General features: G+C 40.1%; 1 long non-coding RNA gene across 1 annotated transcript in view; it reads right to left on the reverse strand.

Annotated features, from left to right (window-relative positions):
* Positions 1–421: 421 nt before the first annotated feature.
* The window catches only part of LOC128851828 (uncharacterized), a 53,782-nt gene continuing 32,641 nt past the window's right edge, over positions 422–21,562 (reverse strand). Inside the window, exons 2-3 of the long non-coding RNA XR_008449323.1 lie at positions 8,708–8,795; positions 422–1,054 (exon numbers count right to left, since the gene is read on the reverse strand). This is a non-coding gene — a long non-coding RNA (uncharacterized LOC128851828). The remainder of the gene's footprint in view (positions 1,055–8,707; positions 8,796–21,562) is intronic.

Genomic DNA, 21,562 nt, shown 5'->3' on the forward strand with positions numbered 1-21,562 from the left:
TCTCAGTGCTGTTGTTTGAGAGATTGTGGTCATCAGCTAGTGTTGGATATTGTCCCTTTCCGGCTTTACTTTCATCGGCAGGCACTGTGAACCAACTTGAAGAAATCCTCAATAAATATAATAATCATGTATTGATACACAGTTTATTTCCATGATTCATTATACAAGATGCTTACAGAGTATGTATTACAGTGGGCTGATGCATGACTGAATATAATGTATGTCCCTAGATTCATGTTTGAGAAAATATATAGTATTATTGCCCTGTGAATAGCAGTTTCCTTATCTGACAAGAAGCAAGATGATCATTGCTGTGATCTTTAGGAACCATCATAACTTAACTGGGTAATAACTCTGTAGTGTGAGATGATGGGGTGTTTCTTGGAACACATTCAGTTCCTCAGGGAGGGGGGGAGGGGGAAGCAACCCTCTAACCTTCCAAGTAGTAGTTCTAAGAGGAAAGTAGTGGTGTATTTTCTTGAGAGAGAGGATTTGTGACTGTTAGTGTACTATCAATGCCAGAAGCAGAATATCACATCCTATTGCAAAGTATAACATATAGTGGCATTTAGAAGGCCTGAGGAGATAGGACTATTTCAAACGAGCCATGTGTTACAGAAAATAGGCATTGAATCCAAGTGAAAAATGAGAGCTAATGAGACAGAGTGATGATACAATGAAGAGTTTACCAGTAATCTTCAGCCAGTGGTTTCTGTTCCCTTCTGAATTTCTGTCAAATTCCCTTACTATTACAGTAAAAGATTTCTGAAATGAGGACCAAGACTCTACATAAAACCAAAATAAATCATATGCTATAATGAGGAACTTGTCAAACAACCTGAAAAGTAACAAGCAAGTAGCAGGGAACATTTTACTAACCTGGTATTTCTGGTTGCTTACAATTATTGATATAAAAACTTCTTTGGAGGTCCATGGCTCTCTTAGGATGGCCACCTCTTATGCTAAATTGCATGTTTCCCAGGCAACAAATGCATTTTGCCTCTGTGCTTTAAGTTTATTTAGGAAGAAATGAGCCCATCGGGATGTAGGGGACCTAAAGAGAGGAAGGAAGAGGAATAGTTGCAACAGGAGAACATCAAACAGCAAGCAGGAAAGAGAATAAGCTTTATTCTCACTCAGAACTGGGTCCTGCATACCTCAGTCCAAAGTGTAGCCCCAGTGAAGTCAGTAAGGAAAGTTGTGCAAGGTAAGAGAGAAGTTGACTTCAAATTGGAGGCATTTATCTGAAAATGCCTTAAAAGTAGAAAATCTATCAAATTTCAGTTAAAATAACAGCAATTCTTTGCAGGCCTGCCAAATGTCTGCAGGCTTTGGGTGATTTATTGTTGAATCAATGTGCAGAGAACGCAAAGTCTGCCTTCCCCTCTTTCCCTGCCAAACAGAGGAACCTTCACAAGAACTTGGCACTTGTCAGATTTAAATCCTTAGGGCAGTATTTCTCACCCCAAGTGCAAAATTCACCACTTCCCTGTGAAAATCAGTATGATTGAGAACTATGCGTGTAGAGCAGAGCTCGCTGCTAGCATTTATACAAGATTCATTATATGGGTTCTGGGTTTGTGCTCAGTTCTGTCAGTAACTGAGTGGGGGGACGACGATGACTGCTAAGTCTCCTCCACCCCCATTTCAAATAAATTTAAAATAGCTGCATTGGAGTGCAATCCTGGCCTGCCTAATCTCAGTGCTTTTTTTTTAGAAATAATCTAATCATTCCCACTCTCTCAGCTTCTTTGAAACATAATGAATTGGAATTACATGTAAATGACAGCAATATTTCAAAGGGAGGCTGAAACACAATGTCTGGTCTCTAATTAGTTTTGCAGTGTGTGGCCTGTAAACTTGATGATAAATGAAGCAATTAGCCATCAGTGGCTTCAATTAGATGGCAGTAAAAACGGTAACAAAATAAAGTCACCAGCAAGGAAATTTGCTCTGAAAAGTGCTGCTGTGGATTGGCTTCGAGTTTAACAATGAATTGGGGTTAATCGTCTCGTTTGTTCATTGTTTCTTGGGGGCAGCATAACTGCCTAATTACTGAGCCCTTTCAGGGACCAAAGAAAATGGGAAGGGAAGATGTGACATTGCTCCTTTCTCGAGGAGCACCCTATTTCCTCACGCCAGGCAAAACACAGTGAGGAGAGCATGCCTTCTCTTGCTCCTCTCCTTTGGAAGAGAAGCACTTTGGTTAGTATCATCTCCCTGATAATCACTTAAGCCTTGCATCCTAGAGCACTTCTCAGACATTTGTGGGCAAAGCAAACTTCAGTAGAGTCCTCCCAGACCCTTTTCTTGAAAGAACAACCAGAAGCCAGTAGCGGGCTTGCTGGCATATTGGGAGGCGAAGGGAAAGGCAGAGCTGAGCAGTGCTTTCCAGCTACACTTAACTGTGTAGCGTGTGGCTCTTTTGGTATTGACACCTAAGTGGAGGAAAATAACAATACAGCAGTATTTTCCTAGTGAGAGATTCACCAATGATTTCCCAATTTGACCAGTATTTTATTCAAGGACGCTCCCCTTTGTATAAACAGGACAATTTAGTTGTTACTAAAAGTACACAATAGGGGAAAAGAGTCAGGCTGGTGGTAAAAACTGTTTTCTGTCTGTGATTCTGAACACATTTGTCTGTCCCCACCTGTAAAGCCATGCCTATCAATGATGATTATCATTATTTGTACTGGTAGACACTGTGACTGTCTCATTTTTCATGTGCTTTTCAAAGATGGTGAAGCACAAATAAGATAAAGAAGCGTGAAAACACAAGAGATTTCCAAATCTGGGTTTTAGTTTTCAATTAGGAGAGTTTGTTATTGAAAGCAAGAAGCCAATTTGTCAGAAGCAAAGGCTAATTTGTCTTCACCTTGGAAGACAGGAGGGAAACAGTACACTCTGCTCACTCCAAACCCACTGGCTGGGGAAAATGAAAAGGCCACTTGATTCCAGTTCTCTCAACTTGGCCTCTGTAGGGACTGCAGTAGATGTTTTAGAGGATGATGACTATTTCTTTCCAATGCTCATGGTATCCTAATACACATTCTAATTGAAACACAACAACTAGAGGGGAAAAAGTAAGTATTGTAGTGTCAACACTGGTTATGTGACTTGAGGCTGAACTAGTCTCGCCCTGAAGACAAATTCCTTTTTGAAGGTGTTAAGCCATCTACTTCCAGGAAAGCTGTTGTCTTTCACTACGGATTTTACCAGAATGATACCAAGATGATTTGAAGAGTCTCTGTGGAAAACCGCAAATGCAATTTGATAGTATAAAAATACTGCTATGACACATGGTAATTAACATTGAACTTTCTCCATTGACATCAGCTGTGGGTGAGACCTACACTGTGATCTGAAGAGATGGTCTACTCTCATGACATAAAAGCCAACATTCTAGAAAGTGCAGGATGTGTTTACATGCAAAGTTATTTCTACTTATATTTTAAATATAAGATTTTAAAGATCTGTCTTTTTAAGTTAAAGAGGTCCCTCAGTATCACTGGCATTCCCTGGAGAAAGACCAACAACTCTGCGTGCTCAGAGAATTGTACCTATTTCTCTCTGGGCAAAATGACAAGTTTCCAACAGTACCCTACTTATTTATTAAAGCCGACTATCTGAAGAAAAATTAAAACTTCAGTGCCATTCCCTCAGTTCCCTGAGTAATTGAGCTGTGGCATTCAGAAAGGCTTTGTGGTATTTCAAAGAACAATCTACCATTTTGATGCTCTTCAGGGAAGTCTGAACTGCTGCAGTTAGCAATCCTGGCTGACATCTGAATTCTTAACAGGAGGAATATGCTCTTGCAGAGCAGGGAGAAATAACTGAGGCTGCGTTGCATCCCCTGCTAGTTGTGGTTATTATCAGTACACATATATTACTAGCAAACTGCTGCGCTGGACGTTTAGCCCATAAACTAAAAATACTTTTAATGTTTTGTTCCTCTGTTCAGAGATTTGCAATTGGAAAAAAAAAATAAGGTTGTTATTTAAAAACAGGCTGCTAAAATGAGACACATAAAATATTGCAGTATTTTTATTATATGTAAAATGAACTCTCTGCATTTGTTTTTTATTACTGAGTTACACACAACAAATGAATATGCTCTGAGCCAAAAATTTCTACTCTGTTACACATGTGCACTGTGTTCCTCTGACTGCAGTGGGGTGTGACTAAGCCCTTCTACCCAGTTGAAAGAGTAGGCTGAATGATATTAGCTTAAGCAATGAGAGTCAACAGGAAATGGGGGATTTGGGATCTGAAGAGTAAAATGAGTCTTGGAGCATGTAATTTGCACAATGGCAGTTTTTGGCATTCAGTGGCTTTGTGCTAAAAATGAGAGTTTATTCCTCAAAAATCTCCAATTTGGGAATGTGTGGTAGGCTTGAAAGGGCTCAGAACCTCTTGCCTGAATGACACTGCTGGGGCTGCGGGGCAGATGAAGACATTAATCACTTCCAGCCCTCTGCTTTGTATGGTTCAACGGGAATGAGCTAGAGAGCATTTCTGTGAGCAATGCCAGCATGTAAGACATTTTGAATCACTGATGGGTTAAAACTGGTTGAATCCTAGGGCTAACAATATAAAAAAACCCCTATGACTACTATCTTACTGTTTTATCTGCAGCATTGACATGATAACCTTGCCCACCTACTCCACAGGTGTCTGAAGTGTAGTGGCTGAATGCCACCTAAAATTGCCTGGTAAAACTTAAACTTTTTTTAGATTCCTTGCAGAAAAACAATTGCAACAAAATAAAGAGCAAACTCCCCTCATATTGAAGTAGCTTCAAGGAAGAAGGCAAGGTCTGGACCTCCTTTCCTTTACTTCAATATTAGTGTCATATCTTTGGAGAGATTCCTGATGTACATCAGAGGAAGCCAGTAAAAAGTAAGGTCTGATAACTTCATGCAGAGATAAATAACAGAGCAGATTAGCAACCACAAATCTTCCAATATTGGAGAAAAACAAAGCTTTTCATTGCAAAATTGTATCTCGAGGCAAGTTACAGAGTGGGTGTTTGTCATGTCAGAGAGCCTTCAAAACCTTATAAAGCAAACAAAACTATAATGAAGGAAAAATTTGGGAAGTTGTTATTCAATAGGGTCTGAGCACTGCAGAAAAGCTCCTTCCTTACCTCTGAGTCTGTTGACTCTGGTAACGCCCTGAAACTACCAAATAAGCTCACGACCGTTTCCAGGTTGTCCCACGTTGCAGGGTTAGGCTGTGGAACATTTAAACCATATGTTGTCACATAACAGCCTGCTTCATCCTGCATTTAGGATGGACTGACATCATTCCAAACTATCTCCACATATAGCTGCGCCTTGAAGACCCACATTAAATTGGGTCTGAACCCTTCAGTCCTAGTTCGTGCCAGGCTTAATTCACATTTACCTTCAGTGATTACTGTCTTCTCTCTTCAGTGATTGTTGTTGCAACTCGGTGAAAGCAATGGGAACAAAGACTGGAAATGACTCTACATCCACGTGTCCATGTCCTTGGTCTGCCATTCTTCTTATTGATGCCAAATGGGTTGTTGAAGATTAGTTCCTAGTTCCTTCCCATTACATTCTCTTCCAGAGTGAGCTGTAAACCTCTTATCACTTCAGAGGAATTAGTTATAATTTTGTCTGATTATGAGGTTAAAGTGTGATTAAGAAGATATAAAATGGCAGTGGATGTAAAGTCTATAACATGAAGAGAAGCCAAGTTCCAGGATTAGACAGTTACTCACTAGAGGCTATTTCTCCATGGATTCACCTGCCAAATAGCTTAGTAAAATACTCATTACTTGACTCTGGACAGGTGAAAATTGTACTTAGTTATGACCAATGAACATGGTAGCCAATGAATTAGTGCATGGAAGACCAAAACTCATTCCTGATGGGGTAGAGGTTGAAGAAAATTTTGGATGGGATGGTGTGGAGGAAGAAAAGAATATTAATATTCTCCAGGGCTAGAACAAATATTATGAAGGACGTTTGTCTAAGTCCTAATAGTAATTAATGAATATAGAGTCATCTAAAATAGATTGCTTTCCTAGGAACAAAGGATTAGTAAACAAGTAGCTCCCTACATATCAAAATGTGAAACTTACATAGGCTTTTCTTGCCCTGCTTCTGTATAAATCTAAATACTCCATAGTCACACATAGCATTCTTTTCACATCTGTTCACCTGCTTTTACAAATGTTGAAGCAAAAAATAACTGTATTTGGAGTTTATGAATAAGCTGTTTATTTGTACTTATCAATAACCTAAAAACTACGTTAAGATGAATGAAAAAGACTTTCCATTCTTTCAGGGTGGCTCTCCTTAAATCTGGGATACATGAATATGCACTGTCCCTTGATGTGGTGTTCTCAGGGGAAGCCAAAGGATACCATGGCACACTTCAAAATAGCTACTCACACTGGTAAGACAGATGTTCAAGTGGACCAAATATCTTCTGGTGACCATCACAGGCTTGCAAGTTCTCCATCTGCCTCAGGACAGTGAGGAAGAGTATAAACCCTGATGGCTGCAAGTGAATTTGGTTTTTTGAGTGTTTATTGAGCCTGTTCTTTTAAGTGACTCAGACAAATTTCAGAGACAGTGTTGAGCATTTATCGTTTTTACTTACATAAAACTGTTGCCTCCATCCTTTGAGGTTTATTTTTAATGAATGAAAATAATGCTTAGATGAGCAACAACTTTGAGGAACCATTCACTATGCACCATTCCATAAGGAAAAAAAAAGAAATAATAAAACCTCTGCCAGTGAGAATAGTAAGAGGAGGCTGGAAGCCCATCTCTCACCTCTACCCACAGGACAGAAGAAATAAATGCCAGGCATGACTATTTGCCTGGAAGTTAGTAAAAGATAGAAATGGGGATAGACTACCCAAAGCATCAGTCTTATATGGCAGCTGCTGTGTGAAATCGAGATAGAGGACCAGTGTGCACAGTGGAAAGATGGATGGTTATCTTTTTAAGCTGCAGTGAATAAAGCTCTGAGAAGGACTGCCAGGATCGCTTTTACATATGCAACTTCTGCAGCCACATGAAAGTAATTTTCTAAGAGCTGGCAAATGCTAACAGGGTGTATACCAATGAGCTCTATCCAGAGGCGAAGGTCTTTTCCACAGAGGCTGAATGCATTTTTGGCAGCTTATGTTGCTCAGAGAAATCAATGGTTTTTGTAACTGCTTGTTATCAGAAGGCTCTGTGTGGGGCTCTGCAGTGGTCTCCAGAGCAAGTAGATTAGAAATAGACTTGAATTGCGGTAAATAAGGCTTTACATCAGGCTCTTGCTGTTTGAAGTTTATCAGTGAGCTTCTCCCAACCAAGAATCCGGGGAAAAGAAGTGTTTGTAGCTGATGGTTTTGTGTGTTTTTTTTTAATTATTATTATTATTATTATTATTATTACTTGTATTGCAATACAAAGCAGTGCCCAGAGATCTGACCCCAAATGATTTCCTGGAGTGTTATCATAGTAAAGATGTAAAGACAGATAGTGAGGTAGCCCAACAGTCCTTACCCTAAGAAAGCTTGAAATAGAAGAAGATAAATAAGCTCAAAGGGGACAGAGAGGCATGCAGAGATCAAGAGATCATATGATTTTACTCTGTCTTCGCAATGGAAGGGAAAGAAGAGCTTTGATTTTTTTCCTGTTGATATGCCAATATACTATCAATTAGTCCACATAAAAAAGTAAATGATGTTGACACTCTCTTTTCACACAACTGCTCACTATTTACAGTCCAATACCACCTGACATCGATAGCAGAAATCCCAAAGAGTCAGTGGAATCAAGGCCTGTGTGTCAAATCCTAGCTCTTGGACACATTCTACAGGACCAGACTTGAGGGACGATGGAGCTGCCTGATAAACAAGCGCTGCTGGGAGGGACTTCAGACAACACAGGTAGTGTGGGGCAGTTAGGTGAAATGCCGAACATATAGGGGACAACTGGTCATGGGCTAAAACCACCAAGAGAAGAGATGCTCTGAATTATAACTACCACCCTGTGGAGGAAGTAGTTAATAGACTGTGAAAACAAGGTTTGAGATTATTGTGCTGGTCCAAAAGACACTCTGTAAACACTATTAAATGGATGTATGGAGGAAAGAGTGTACATTTTTGAGATATCATTGAATACTAAACCAGAACCTGGATTTTGATGCCAATGCCAACAGAATGTCCTGCTTGTCTTATGAGCAAAACTGGAGTGAGAGGTGACCAAATAAAGTGTGAGATGGTTATTGTTAGCTCATGGTTTTGTTAGAATATCCATATTTTCCCCTATTTTTTAAATTCTTGGTTCCTGGGCATGTGTAGTCACATTAGAATCTCCTTTAGGACTGTTTTTGTTTCTTCTTGTTATTTTAATGTATATATTTATGGAGGAAAGCTTAAATATGCTATGTGACTAAAAATTGATGATAAACCTGAGGGCAAATGAAAGGAATAAAAGTGGCTATTATTTTGATTCAATTTGTTTTTCAGAGACTTTGTGATTTTTAGGCCAATGTCCTGAATTTTTTAAGAGTGATTCAACATTTCTGAATTCTTTGGCTTTTCTTTTTTTTTTCTTTTGGTCTTGTTCTGAGAAGCCTCTGAAAGAGGAGTCACACAGACATGCAGAGTGGGCCTGTCGTGTGTTACCTCTGATCTGATTTTGCTGTATTTCATAGGAATCCTCATTCCTACCTGGGAGGCTGAAGCACAATTTGGAAGCTGGAGATAAGCTTTCATCGGACACTAGAGGTTAGAGGCTTAGAAATGCTTCCTTTTCCTCCTGAAAGGCAAGATGACAACAACAGAAATGAGAGAGGAAAAGAGAGTTAGGAAAAAGGGAAAGAAAACATGGTTCTGATACATTCTGAACACCACTATGCTATGCCTTGGCTGCTGTCCTGTAATTATTAAAACAGGCTTTTGGCTAATACATACGTTTTATTTCCAGAGGGTTTGCGCAGAATTATTCACATTTATGCATTTTATATCTCATAAGCCTGGATATGAATAATAATGGCAGACACCTGATTGTCCTGAGCAGCCTAATGTCAGTCAAATGAATTCTCCAATTCAAACTAACAGGTAGCAGTAGCTTCTGCAAATAGGACTTTTTTTATGTGGAAGCAACATTATTCAGGTTAGAAGTTTTAAAATATTGATAGTGTTGTCTTTAGCTCTTTTGCTCAGGAATAGATATAGCTGGAATGGCAAATATAACACCAGACACTATTGAACCTGGGATCCTCACCTCTGCTAGCACGGGCAACTAGTTACTCTCAGGTTTAGGATGTGCAAAAGAGATGCTACATTATATTTCTTCCATGAGGTTTAATGGGAAAAGTCTATCAGCAGATTGAAACCAAACCAGGCTCTTCTGTATCGCGATATGGCTGCTGTTTCCTGCAGGATGATTTGTCCTGTGACAGCTACAGGAGAGGCCAATGAAAAATGAGAAGAATGTGCTGGCCATCTTAGATGCCATATTTCACAGTGTGATTTTGAAACTGTTTGTTTTCTTAACTTCCTGAGGTCAACGGTTACAGGAGATGGATGTCACCACATGTGCTCATTTGGAAAAATAACAATGGCCAGGCCTTAGGTTAGTGAACAGTGCTATGGGAAAGTAAAGAAAAATAATAAAAAAATATATTTGTTTGGGGTATGGTCGTGATTTCAAAAATCTCTTTTTAGGATGTTGATTGAGCAAACTCAGTAGGTCTTTCAATTATTCTGTGATTTGTTCCAGAACTGAATAAATTATGCATGCATATTCAGAAATATTTTAGGCTTTTAAAATGAATATTAGGGCTTTCTTGAATTCAAGTATGACTACAGATAGACTTGCATTTCTTCCTATGAACTTTTGATCTCAGCTTAGTATGAAAGCTTTTTATTATTCCTCAGGTACTGAAAATGCATTCACTTAGCATACCAGTCAAGCACTTGAAGACAGGAATTATTAGGGAAAGTAGTCACTGACAATGTCTATTGAACAGTCTAAAAGCTAGGAAGTTTTAAATAAAACACTTTCATTTAAAATTTTAGACCAATTCAAGAAGCTAAAGTGCAATAGTAATGTTTACAGCATTCACATAATATCTTCCCTCCCAGCTCCAAAATGCTTCCCAAATAATGATACACATGCTCATTTTACAAATAAGGAAGCCTGCTGATCTTTATTTATGTTTAAGCACATGGCTAAAGACCTGGAGCCAGCTGTTAGCAGGGCCAAGAGGCACTGGTCTCCAGGCTCCTCAGCCAGTGTCAAACTTGGGGAGCAGTGGGTCACCCAGTGGGTGGAGCTGTCTCTGAGCCCCCGGAACAGTTTCAAAGCCCAAACTAGCTCTAACCTTGCAGCTGCTGGTTGGAAGCACTGCCCAGCCAGATGTGGTCCCTCCCTGTGGTGCAAGAAACCTGGGCACAACTGACTGTGGCGATCCACGCAGAACTTGCAACAGCATTGCCTTTCCTGTATTTGATTAAGTGCCTGTGCAGTATTCCTCTTGCGTGGGCACTCTATCCTGTTGTTGGCTGTGGGATTTGCCACACGATACTCACTGGTTCTCCTGGAAGCAATGCGGGCTGGTCCCCCTAGGCAAGGAGCGGAGAATATAACGCTTCTGGCAATAATAAAAAGCGAGCTGATGCTCCCTCCACTACTTCAGTTTCCTGGCTGAGTCATGCAGCACATTTGTGCGATACTCGGTGCAGGCTAGTGATGAAAAAGCAATGAAGTGGAAGAAAGGAGTATGACAAAAACGAATGGTATGGTATAACAGAAATTGGTTACAATGCATTAGACACCAATACGGTGCAATTAAGCTTAAAAATGCTGAACAGATGGCATAGGACAATGCACAGATTGTTTAGCATTACCCTGAGGTATAGTGAAATATTGTCAGAGGTGTGGGAATGTAGTGAGATTTTCCAAAGAGATCTTCTGGGACTGCTCACACACCCCAGTGTGCTGGCAAGCATTGGGAGACAAATTGAAACTAATAGCTGAGCAGGTGAGACCAACGGGATCTGCACTCATGTTGTTAAAATGAGGCTTTTATAATAGAGAGTGGGACAGTGCTGTATATTCGATAGCTATTTTTGTTGCCGTTATATGTAATTTATTTTATGTAGACATTGGAAAAGATGAATTCCTAGTAGCAGTGTGATTAATATGTTAGGCAGAAACACTGCAGCTCTTCTTTCAATTGCCAGTGTCCATACGCAGGAAAATTTACAGGGAGCTGTGAAGCTATGGCAGCCACTTTAGAGTGCTTGAAATGAAGGCAAGTACTAGATTTAAAACAAACTTAAACAAAATGCATGTAAATAAAGGAAAAAACCCCGAACAGCCTACTATTTTTCAAACAAGCTTAACTATCACAATTGGTTAGTTGAACAAGTTCTAAATAAGAAAAAAATAGTAAATTACACTGTATTTTTTTCAACTTTAATTCCTACATCACATTAAAATAATTAAAGAAAAAAATCCTACTTCTTGACTTCTGTATAAAAGTAAAAGACAAAAGTTGTCAAATATTTGTATGCGGTTTTTGTGGAAACAGCCCAAAAGTGTTTTCAGTTAAAAGAAAAAATGCTCTAACTTTTTGCAAATTATTGGCTTGGGATGTGATGATGCTGGAGAATTGTTTTCTGGTTTGTATGTAAAATGAAAAATTTTCAGAGATCGTATGTCAGACTTGAGATTTTCCTGTTTTCCACAAAATCAGCAGGTGGTACTTGCAAGCAAACTGTATCTTCTAATTTGGCAGAAATTCCCAAGAAGGAAATATACGGGAGATCTGCAGTTTGTTGCAGTGTGAAACTTGGCAAGAAAATTTTTTGCCTGCAAAACTCGGGGCTTATTACATTAGGCACTTATTTTTCAATATGCAATAAGGACATGAAACATCTCCTGGATGCTCCCTAGAGATGGACAAAGTTCTTTCTTGAATTCTTTCTTATGAGAAATGCATGCACATAATTTTGTAAAGGGTTTCCATGAAATAAAAAAGTAAAAGCTGAAAATGTTGTGAGGTTGTTTGGATTTTCTTTTTGTTGCTGCCCCAAACAAAACCCAAATAAATCACATTTTGACAAAACCACAGAAATACAAAGACTGTTGTTTACTTATTTAATTTCTGCTGAAAGTTTTCAGGAGCTGTTTTCTTTCTGCCTGTCAGCTCTCCTAACCTCCTCCTCTCTTCAGGAACCATATCAGTTATCTCTTATTTTGTTCAGGATCGCTTTGTAAGCCTATGTTATTGTTTACAAATATTAAAACTCACAAAGGGAATATACTATTCTTATGAATTCCTGCCTGTATGGTGTTTTTAAAGTTTACGTTTATAAAATTAGGCACTTCGGCTGTTATGAGTTTAGTCCTCCAGTTCAAGGCAAGAAAAAAACCTTCTCTGTGTGTGACAGATGCTAAGACACCAGGACCAAGCCAAATTGTTGTTGGCCTGCAGTTCCTTGGGTTTATGATCCTGCAGTGGGGTGTGTTTTGGACGTGGACTAATGTGAAAGACTATGCCCTGGAGGGGCATTTCATGCCAGCAGAGGGCCAACACTATCACATGCCCTCCTGGGATCCTCTTCAAACTCTTGGCTCACTCCAGAACTCAAGACGGCTTCTCTAATCCAGCCTCCAGCACTTGTAGGCCATAAAATATTTCTTCTTGCTATTTCCAAGAACTATTGCCCGCTTTACTCTTTAGCCTTTGAAAACCTGTTTCCCAATGGCTCTCCTCATGTGTGCATGAGTCCAAACAGCCCTCAGGATTTCCTCGACCCCTTTCTTATCTTGTGGCACCCTCCGAGAGCAAACTTGACAGCGCCAAGGAGAGCCACCTCCCTTTGACGTCTGATTTATTGCTTCTCCTCCTCTAGTTGTTGCTGTAGGTCAACGCCACACTGAGGCAGTGACAGTCTCCCTGTTGGAGGTGGCCCCATTTAACACTGCTCTCCTCAGGGAGGTGGGTGGCCTGGCTACACAGTGCCAGGGCTGATGTCTGACAGACAGATGAGGAAGTCAGTGGGACATCACTTTGCATTTTTTCTTGCTTTTGTCTCTTTTTTTTTTTTATTTCTGTTTCTCTCTAGAGTTGTCAGGGTTTCTGCTCATGGTATTTTTAAACCAGGCTTCCAACAGCTTTTTGAGGCAGAAGAACTGCCAATATACTCTTTTTTTTTTTTCACAGAGTAGAACAGTCCAGATGATGAAAACAATGTCAAAAAGAAACATGAAGATTTAAGCAGAGCTCTGTCAGTCTAGTCTTTTTTTAGTAGTTTAAGAAAAAAATCATAGGAAGCAAAAGAACACTTTTTTTTTTGTGCAACATTAAAATAAACAAAGCACAGTGCATCCAGCAGAACATGCAGCTGAGAGGAGTTCTACAGCAAAGCTTTATTTTTAATGTTTGATTTCTCTATGACTGCATACAGGGACACTGTGTCCGTAAAACTGAATGAAGTTTTAAAAGTTTAAATAACATGTCTAATTGTTCCCTGTCCTATACCAAGGTACACAAGTACCATGGCTCATGTTAGCAGGGCTAAAACCCAACATCTGACAACAACTTCTAACTTGCGATGTACTTCTGCATTGCCTGAATAGCACAGATGTCAATATTTTTAAAAACTAAATTAGCAAATTGAGATAGCAATTGTTTCTCATAAAATAAACCATAGCATGTGTCCCAGACAACATGCATGTGGGAACTAATCTCAACCAAGCAGGGGCTTATTTAATGGATTAATTTTTAGATATGGTAAGTATCCACATTGTAGCCAATGCAATAAGTAAGGGCAAACATATGCTTCATTTTTACAGGGCTGTGGTCTTAAAGCTGCAAAGGTATAAAATAGCTGCTTAGCTGGAAGCCACGAAATTTGCAACCTTTGTCTCTTTTAACCATGTACAAAAGAAAATATTTTGCGTTATTAACTGCTTCATTTATCCAGAATTTAAATGCAGTTTCCAGAAAATATCTGCCATTAGGATTTAATTAGAAGGCACTAACACTTTTTCCAGCATGTGTTACTCTCTTCCTTATGATTTTTGTGGGAATTAATGGTAGGGAACACTTTTCATATTGAACTGATGCAAGATTCAGCCTCATACTGAGTTGTAAAAATTGTCCCCTGACATTTTAGCCTCAGATCCTCGTAAATGCTCATTTCAGCACAAAATTTCTATCTGAAACACTTAGCATAGGCAGAGCTTAAAGTACAAAAGGTATTTTGTATTCAGAAATTCTCCCATACCACTTCCAGTAGTGGCTTGGATGTGGCTGGTGCCTGCAAGATGTTAGGGACTGCTGACAGCAGAGGAGGGATGTGAAGGCCAGTGTCCCCCTGAAACCCTCTTCAGCAGACAGCGTGCAAGGCTGGCAACATGCAAGTTGCTGGCTCATAATCATATTTTGAAACGCTAGCGTGGCCTCTCTGCTATGGAATATTAGGATCTAGATGCCATGTTTCAAGATCTTCAACTTTTCTATGGTTTTTACTTGAATGCCAAAAATAGGTGGCTTCCCAGAGCAATGGCTGTGAAGTATAGTAAGGGATGCCTGCTCTTTCCCCTTGCCCCCACTGACTTGTTTAGATCGGGGTTTCAGAGCCATGCCGATAAAAGGCAATTTCAGCTCAATTTTAATCTATGTGCAGAGCAAAAAGGAAATCAAAAGCCCTAGTTTTCCTATTTGTGGATTTACAATGCGCTGCTTATTTTGGATCATCTCCGCTGGCAGCTTGGAGCTACTCTCTCATTACACACCATGCTGCAGTCATGATGACGTCTTGTAGTGGAGTGCAAATAACATTTATTTTTTCAGGCAAAAAATAGATCTAGTGATTTCTGAAGGTTGTGCTGTTTCATTTTTTAAGGATTTTTTTAGATGATATTGAACCTATGTCAGGAGTAACATTTTCCTGGCATGTATGGTACTAGCAGCAGCGTGGCGAGGCTGCTGAGCCTCGGCTGTGCTCAAGGTACGCTAGGTTTTTTGCAGAGCCTGTTGCATCTCTCCTGGCCTACCATCAGTGATGCCTGCCCTGGGGCTTTTGGGAGCACTGGATCTGGCTACCTCTAAACTAAATGCTCAATCCATGATCTGATCCCTCAGCAAAGCAGTTGTATGGAATGCTCGCCGATCTGCAGTAAGCACTGAAGAACAGCAGGGGATTTTTGGAAGGGATCTGCCATGCTGAGAGTTTACCTGGCTGACTGGTAGCTCAGGCTGTGCAACATGCAGATGTCTGAGTGATAGGCTATTGGCACAGATAACTAAAATTGAGACGATGGAATATCTGACAAACAAAAATGGTTACGTGAGATGCCTGGAAACTGGTACCCTATTCTAGCAAATGCAGACATTACCAAGTGACAAGTTGTATCACTCTCTCATTTTAAAATAGTACGGAAAGAAAAATGTATGTTTATTCCAGTATGTAAAGGGAAATTCAACTAATGTAGACTTCTATGTTGCAAAATTTTTCACACCGTCAATTTATTTACTTGCACAGATCATGTGTCACATATCTGTTAAATAAGAGCCATCCAGAGTGTGTTTTCTTGTTTGAATGTTGAGTTTGAACAGTATAGTTTGAAAGACTCAGAAAAGACCAGATGTACCGAATAACTATATCAATATTATTCTAGTTTCTATATTATTTATGTATAACATATATATGTATTTTATACATTTATATGTTTAGGCAGGTTATACATAACTGAATCGGACCATGTTCCAAACTGCTGCAATATTGGGTTTGTTTCAATGAATACTGTGCCGTATATACTAAGGACCTGTCCTTTTAAGTATTAAACTATCAAAATACATGCTTGACTTCATACATTCACCAGATCCACTGCCACACACAGAATATGAAATAAAGTATGTGCAGCACCAGGCCTTAATTTGTTAAATCAAAAGCTCATTTGACTTAGTCTGAAGTGTTCTTTTGTGGAGTGAAATTTCCCATTTGTCATTAAAGATGATATTTTGTGCTATAAATGCAACTGCTCCAAAACCAAAGAAAAAAAGAAAACCAAAAAAAAAAAAAAAAGGAGGAAACCAGAGTAAAAATGAAACAAAATATTCCTCCTCAAAATTAAAACCAGGATGATATTCTTATGCAGAATGTGAATGTTTTGGACTGATATATGCGTGTGCGGATATATATATATATGTAAACACACAGACAACTAAATGCTAGTCCAGAAAGCAGTTCTGTTAGTGTGTGAATTTGTGAATTATTATATAATTAGACATTTTCAGACTTTTTTTTTTTTTTTTATAAATATGTAGATAGTTTACTAGGGGTACTAAAGGGCATAGGAAAATATCTACCCCTATCATTTCTGCATTTAGTCTGATTCAGTGATCAAGATTTTCACATAGTCAAATTTGGAAAACATTTGGTAAGCGTAAAATGGCTAATAAAACATGGCACTAAAAATTTCAAATGTCGACAGACAGCCCAGGATGCAATTCTATGCCTGCAGTGCTTTGGTGCTATAGCAAGAAGCACAAGTTTGTTCTTTGAAAGGCTGCAACATAACCTGCCATGTATTTATACCTTCAAAAGCAGTTTTTTCCCCAACTTATTTCATGTTTACAACTGAATTCTTCTAAGAATAAGATCTGTGCATGGAGAGAAGAAAGTGTTTAATGGGTGGGAGGGAGACAAAGGAGCACTATCAGTTAGAAATGACTTCTGAGTTCATGAATGTAAAAGAGCAGGATGGAGAGCAGAAGGCCAATGCATTTTCTTTCATTGGAAATCGCACAACATAGGCAGTAATCTTTCCAGTCGTTCATAACTGTGCTTCCCTTGGACTCTAGACTTTCCCTGTGATCAGGACAGGCAGAAAACATGAAACCAGTTAATTAGCCTTTCAGCTGGAAGCATTTTAATCTGCTGATAAAAATCAGCAATTGGAAAGGGTGGAAGGAAGCAGCTGTAATGCTTAATGATTTTTTTTGCGAGGTATATAATTAAATCTCACGGGATTTTCTTACTGGTAAAATATTATTTCGAAAATTCTATCAATGTGTTACACGTCTTTCAAGGATTCTGGTGCTTTCTGTAAACTGCTTCCCTTAAAATGACAAATTACTTATCTATCACTTTGGGTTAGTTGGCCCTGTTATGCAGCGCAGACAGACAAAGCATGTAATTTCATTCCTCCTTGCTTTGCACACTCTTCCTTGGCCTGCTGGCAGAAACCCTCTGGTGCCAGGTCTTGCATTCCAGCTGTTGTGCATTTATCTTACAATCGGACAAATACGTTATCATCCCATAACTTTTTTTGGAATGGGACTGCAGGGCAGACAATATTTGTGGGAAAATGCATGGAGTTTGGCTGCGCCTCCTGATATGCTATGGGATGAAGCTGTTTCTCCCTGCTGTTTAGAAAGGTCATACACAGGCAGGTATTTGGCTAAACGCCACCAAGAACACTTTGCTGAGCCAACTTTCTGCACATCCCTATTAGATGCAGCAGCAGCCTCCTACACTCAGGGAAACAGATGCTTCTCACCTGATAATGCTTTTCTGTTTGCAATACAAACATGTTTCCTGCACCACTGCCACTACAACCTCATGTCTTTCACTGTAATTGCCTTCTGACAGCTACTTGGGTTTCCTCATCCACTTCCCCCTTTCCAGTGAAACCCGAAACCAGGTGAAACTTGCTCAGTATCTGATTTCACTTCCAAATTGAAATTCAAGGCCAAAAGAAGCCCCGGGTCTTTCAAGGTTCACCAGCCTCTTGTCAGACCAGGATACAGACACATACCAATATAAGTCAATTTAGGGCAGTATGTGGAAATAATGTGACTCAAAGTCTATTCTCATTGCTTTGGTCACGTGCCTTTACAAAAATGCACTTACTTGGTATCTTTCTCCTTCCTACTTGTGTGTCCTATATCTGATAGAATATATCGATTGTGCTATTGCATCAAGGGCTTGGCATGTCTGAGGTACAGGACAAATGCCCATTTTTTAGCAGGTGGCTTAATGATATAACTTAAAATGTATGACAAAAAATCACATGATTCATAACCATGTCTAAGACAAACCTCTCACTGAACTGAGAAGTTTTGCTTGGATGAAAATAAACAGGTATGTCCAATTAGGCACAAAGTCTGAACAGGGGGATTATTTTTGTTATTTAAAAAAGTAATTTTATTTTTTTTTTTTTAAAGAAGGAATACCAGCGGTAGTTTACTTTGGATAATTCTACTAAGCAGCTGGACTTTGAGGAGATTATGTAAACTGAAGTAATTGCCAAACTTTTGATGCTTGTTCCTTGCTAGGCGTAATTTCATTCCATATTAAAGTTTCCGGCTTTCACCCTTAGTTCCACATGATCTGTGCTTTGTGTAGGGCCTGGGATGGTGAGTAAACAGTAACTATGGTAATCCTGAAGTTCCTTTGTTCCTATGCCAGCCGTTGGACCCATCCACCTTCTAAGTGCATATTAGAGTTGCCTTAAGGCTGCTCTAACTTACGCCTGCTTGACTCCCGCAGGAATAGTCACACAGCTTGGAAGAACAAGTCTGCCATTACTGCACAGATTTTATTTATTGTTTCAGGGTAGTATTTATGCTGGCCATATTTTATACTTACTTTGAAACCAAAGGTCTTCAGAAGTGGTAATTTTATGAAGAAACCAGACAGTCAAAAACATTGGAGATACAAAACCTGTTAAAGCCCAGTATATTGAAGGTATCCAATCTACCCACAAGCTGCATAATTATAGCAATGGGAAAATGGGGAAAAGCACCCATGTGATAAGGCACCAGCTGTGAACACTTCCATGATCTACAAAAATGCTCCTATTGTTGCAAGTGCTAGCGGAGTGACCCAGGGGGTGAGGGAAAGTCATGGTAAGAAATGTGAACACAAATGCAAACACAGACCCAGCCACAGAGGCATATTTTATCGCTGTTTAAGACTGTGACTTTTACCAGCATATCAAAATGACCATCCTACACTGTTCCAGTGAGATCTACTGTGAAATTTAAACATTTCATCAGCCCCATAAGGTCTCTTCTGGGGTGGGAGTGGAAGTAAAAGAGCAGAGTTAAGTTACTGTATCAAATCCAGGGAAAGTTTTTGATAGGAGAAAATAACTGTATCCTTGATTCTCATTGCTATTCTTAGAGAAATTAATGTTTCAGTCACAGCTGGAGCTCAGCTTCTTTCTTCGCCCAATCCTTGGGAGGGTCATATGTAAGTCCTGAAGAAGTGTGCTGACATCTAAAGGGCAATTTAGCCTAATAAACCGAGGAGATAGATGTGTTAAGGGCAGAATGATGGGCTGCATTTAGGGATCTTGGTCCCCTCTGCAGTGCTCACCTAGCCGCTCAGGTGTTTTCTGTGTTATCTGTGTTGCCTTTAGCACTGAGTGAGGCTGGTGCCTTTCATTCACACAGTTGTTAGTGCAGCCCTGAGGTTCCTTCTTTTCCCTCTTCCCATCTTTCCACCAGCCCATGTCTGTGAGGAAGCAGGTTGGGGCTACGAGTGTGGAGCTGAACAAATAACTAATGGATAATTCTGGGACCGGGTAGATGGATTTTTTTTTTAAAAAAATGGGCTAACTTAATATTGTGGTCTTCTTTTTGACGCACAGAGTGATTAAAGTGTTGTCATTACTCCTGAAAGATCATGGAGTTATGGATGGAGATTTAGTTATGGACAATTTGCCAATTGCTGTTTGCTGTTTATAGTGGGTTCTCCCTTCTCCAAGTAGATAACCAAAAACCATCATGAGAGCAATGACACAACACAGATCGCACAGCAAAGAGCAGCACACAACACCTCTTCAGTGCAAACTCATGAAATCTGCTGGTTCCTCCTTGAATACATGATTGGAGACCCCAGGGCTGGTGGGTATGGGCAGCATGCATCTGAAAATGGGGTAGCTATCAGCCTCTCCAAGGGCTGCATGCCTGCCCTCAGCCTCTGAGGCCCTCACAGATGAGTAGACAAAATGATCAGAAGGCAGTGGGATCTTCCTTCAGTCTCTTCCTATCTGCTGTGGTGGTGACGCAGGATCTCACTAGATAATTGACCTGTTCATTTTTTTTAGCATAAGTACCTCTTGTATATCTTCAGATGTATGGATCTTAAGACTGTCTCCTGCTATCACAATGTGACAAGTGCCTGGACAAGATTTCATTGCTGGGCAGCCTTTACAAATGCCCAGTAAAACTCCTGCCAAAAAGAACAATGAAACTCTGGTCCTGTCCATCCTGCAGCTGACTGATCCCCTAAGGGATGCAGTGACCTCCCATTCCATCAGGTAAAAGCCCATATTCCACTTGGTGTCCTTGTACTCTTACCTCCCTCACCTCCAACCCTTCTCTGAAACCATGAAATATCAGTCTGTGGTGTCCTCGGGCATGAAGGACACAGATTCCTGTGCTAAATTAAAACTGGTCCAGTCTTTGGTTCTGCCAGCAGTTTTCATAACTGCATTCAAGATGACCTCTGCTGAGGTCAGACACTGAGATTGGCACCAACACCTCATGTATGGCAGCTGGTGACCAAAACAACCCATTCTGAGTACTGCAGCTGGGACTCATTAGTCTCCCACTGGGACAAGCACTGCAAGGCAAAGGGAAAGGTCCTCTAAGCCAGGCATGCCACAGAGGGAAGGAGGCAAAAGCTTTGCAGTGACCTCACTCCTTCCTCCCCCAGGATAAGGTGGAGCCACACACTTTTCCCTTCTGAGGCAGCCACTGGTGTAAGTATAGCACCAGAGTGCTCTCTCTAAATTGGTGCACCTCCTAGAAAGAGCACTTCTCATAACTCAGCCACTGATCTTTCCCTCATCACAATGACTCCTCTCTAATGAGGCTCATCATTTGTGCTTCTGCCTGACCTACATGTCTATGCTGTAAGCTCTCACCTCCACTGGACTTTTGACACTGGCTTTGCCCAGCCAGCACACTGGGACTCTTCTGGTTTGGTGTCTGCTGGGTGTTTCAAGACCTGCTATGCAGACAGCAAGGACTAGATTTCAGCCACTGAATATAAAGAAAGAGGTTTTGTTCCCCAGAGAGTCCCTAGATAATCTCCCAACACCAAAATAGCAGTGGGGTTATCTACATGTTAAGCAATGCCAGCATCATGTCTCATCACCAAAGGTTTCCTTACCATAACTGGATGTAGCAGAAATCTCAGTGTGGATACAAGACAGTTTAAAAGACTAATGATTAGGATATCCTATGCAGATATGCAGGGCTGTGCGATAAGATTTTCACCATCCCAAAGAAATCCCATAATCTGCAAAAAAATCTTGTCCATTCTCCGTCCTGCCTCTCCTACAAACAGTGGGCTACTACAATTTGAAACTCTTGTTTCAGAGGATGTTTGCAAGAAATCAAAGAGAGATTCTGAGAGCCCAGTCTGTGGCTTGACTCTTTTCTCCCTAGCTTGATTTGAAATCATTCATTCCACAGCAAAAAAAGCTACATTTGGTGAAAATGGCAGTAAAGGACAGAGTACGAAACATCCCCCTCTGTTTGTTAA

Source organism: Cuculus canorus, chromosome 3 (assembly GCF_017976375.1).
Source record: "Cuculus canorus isolate bCucCan1 chromosome 3, bCucCan1.pri, whole genome shotgun sequence".
Taxonomy (NCBI): domain Eukaryota; kingdom Metazoa; phylum Chordata; class Aves; order Cuculiformes; family Cuculidae; genus Cuculus; species Cuculus canorus.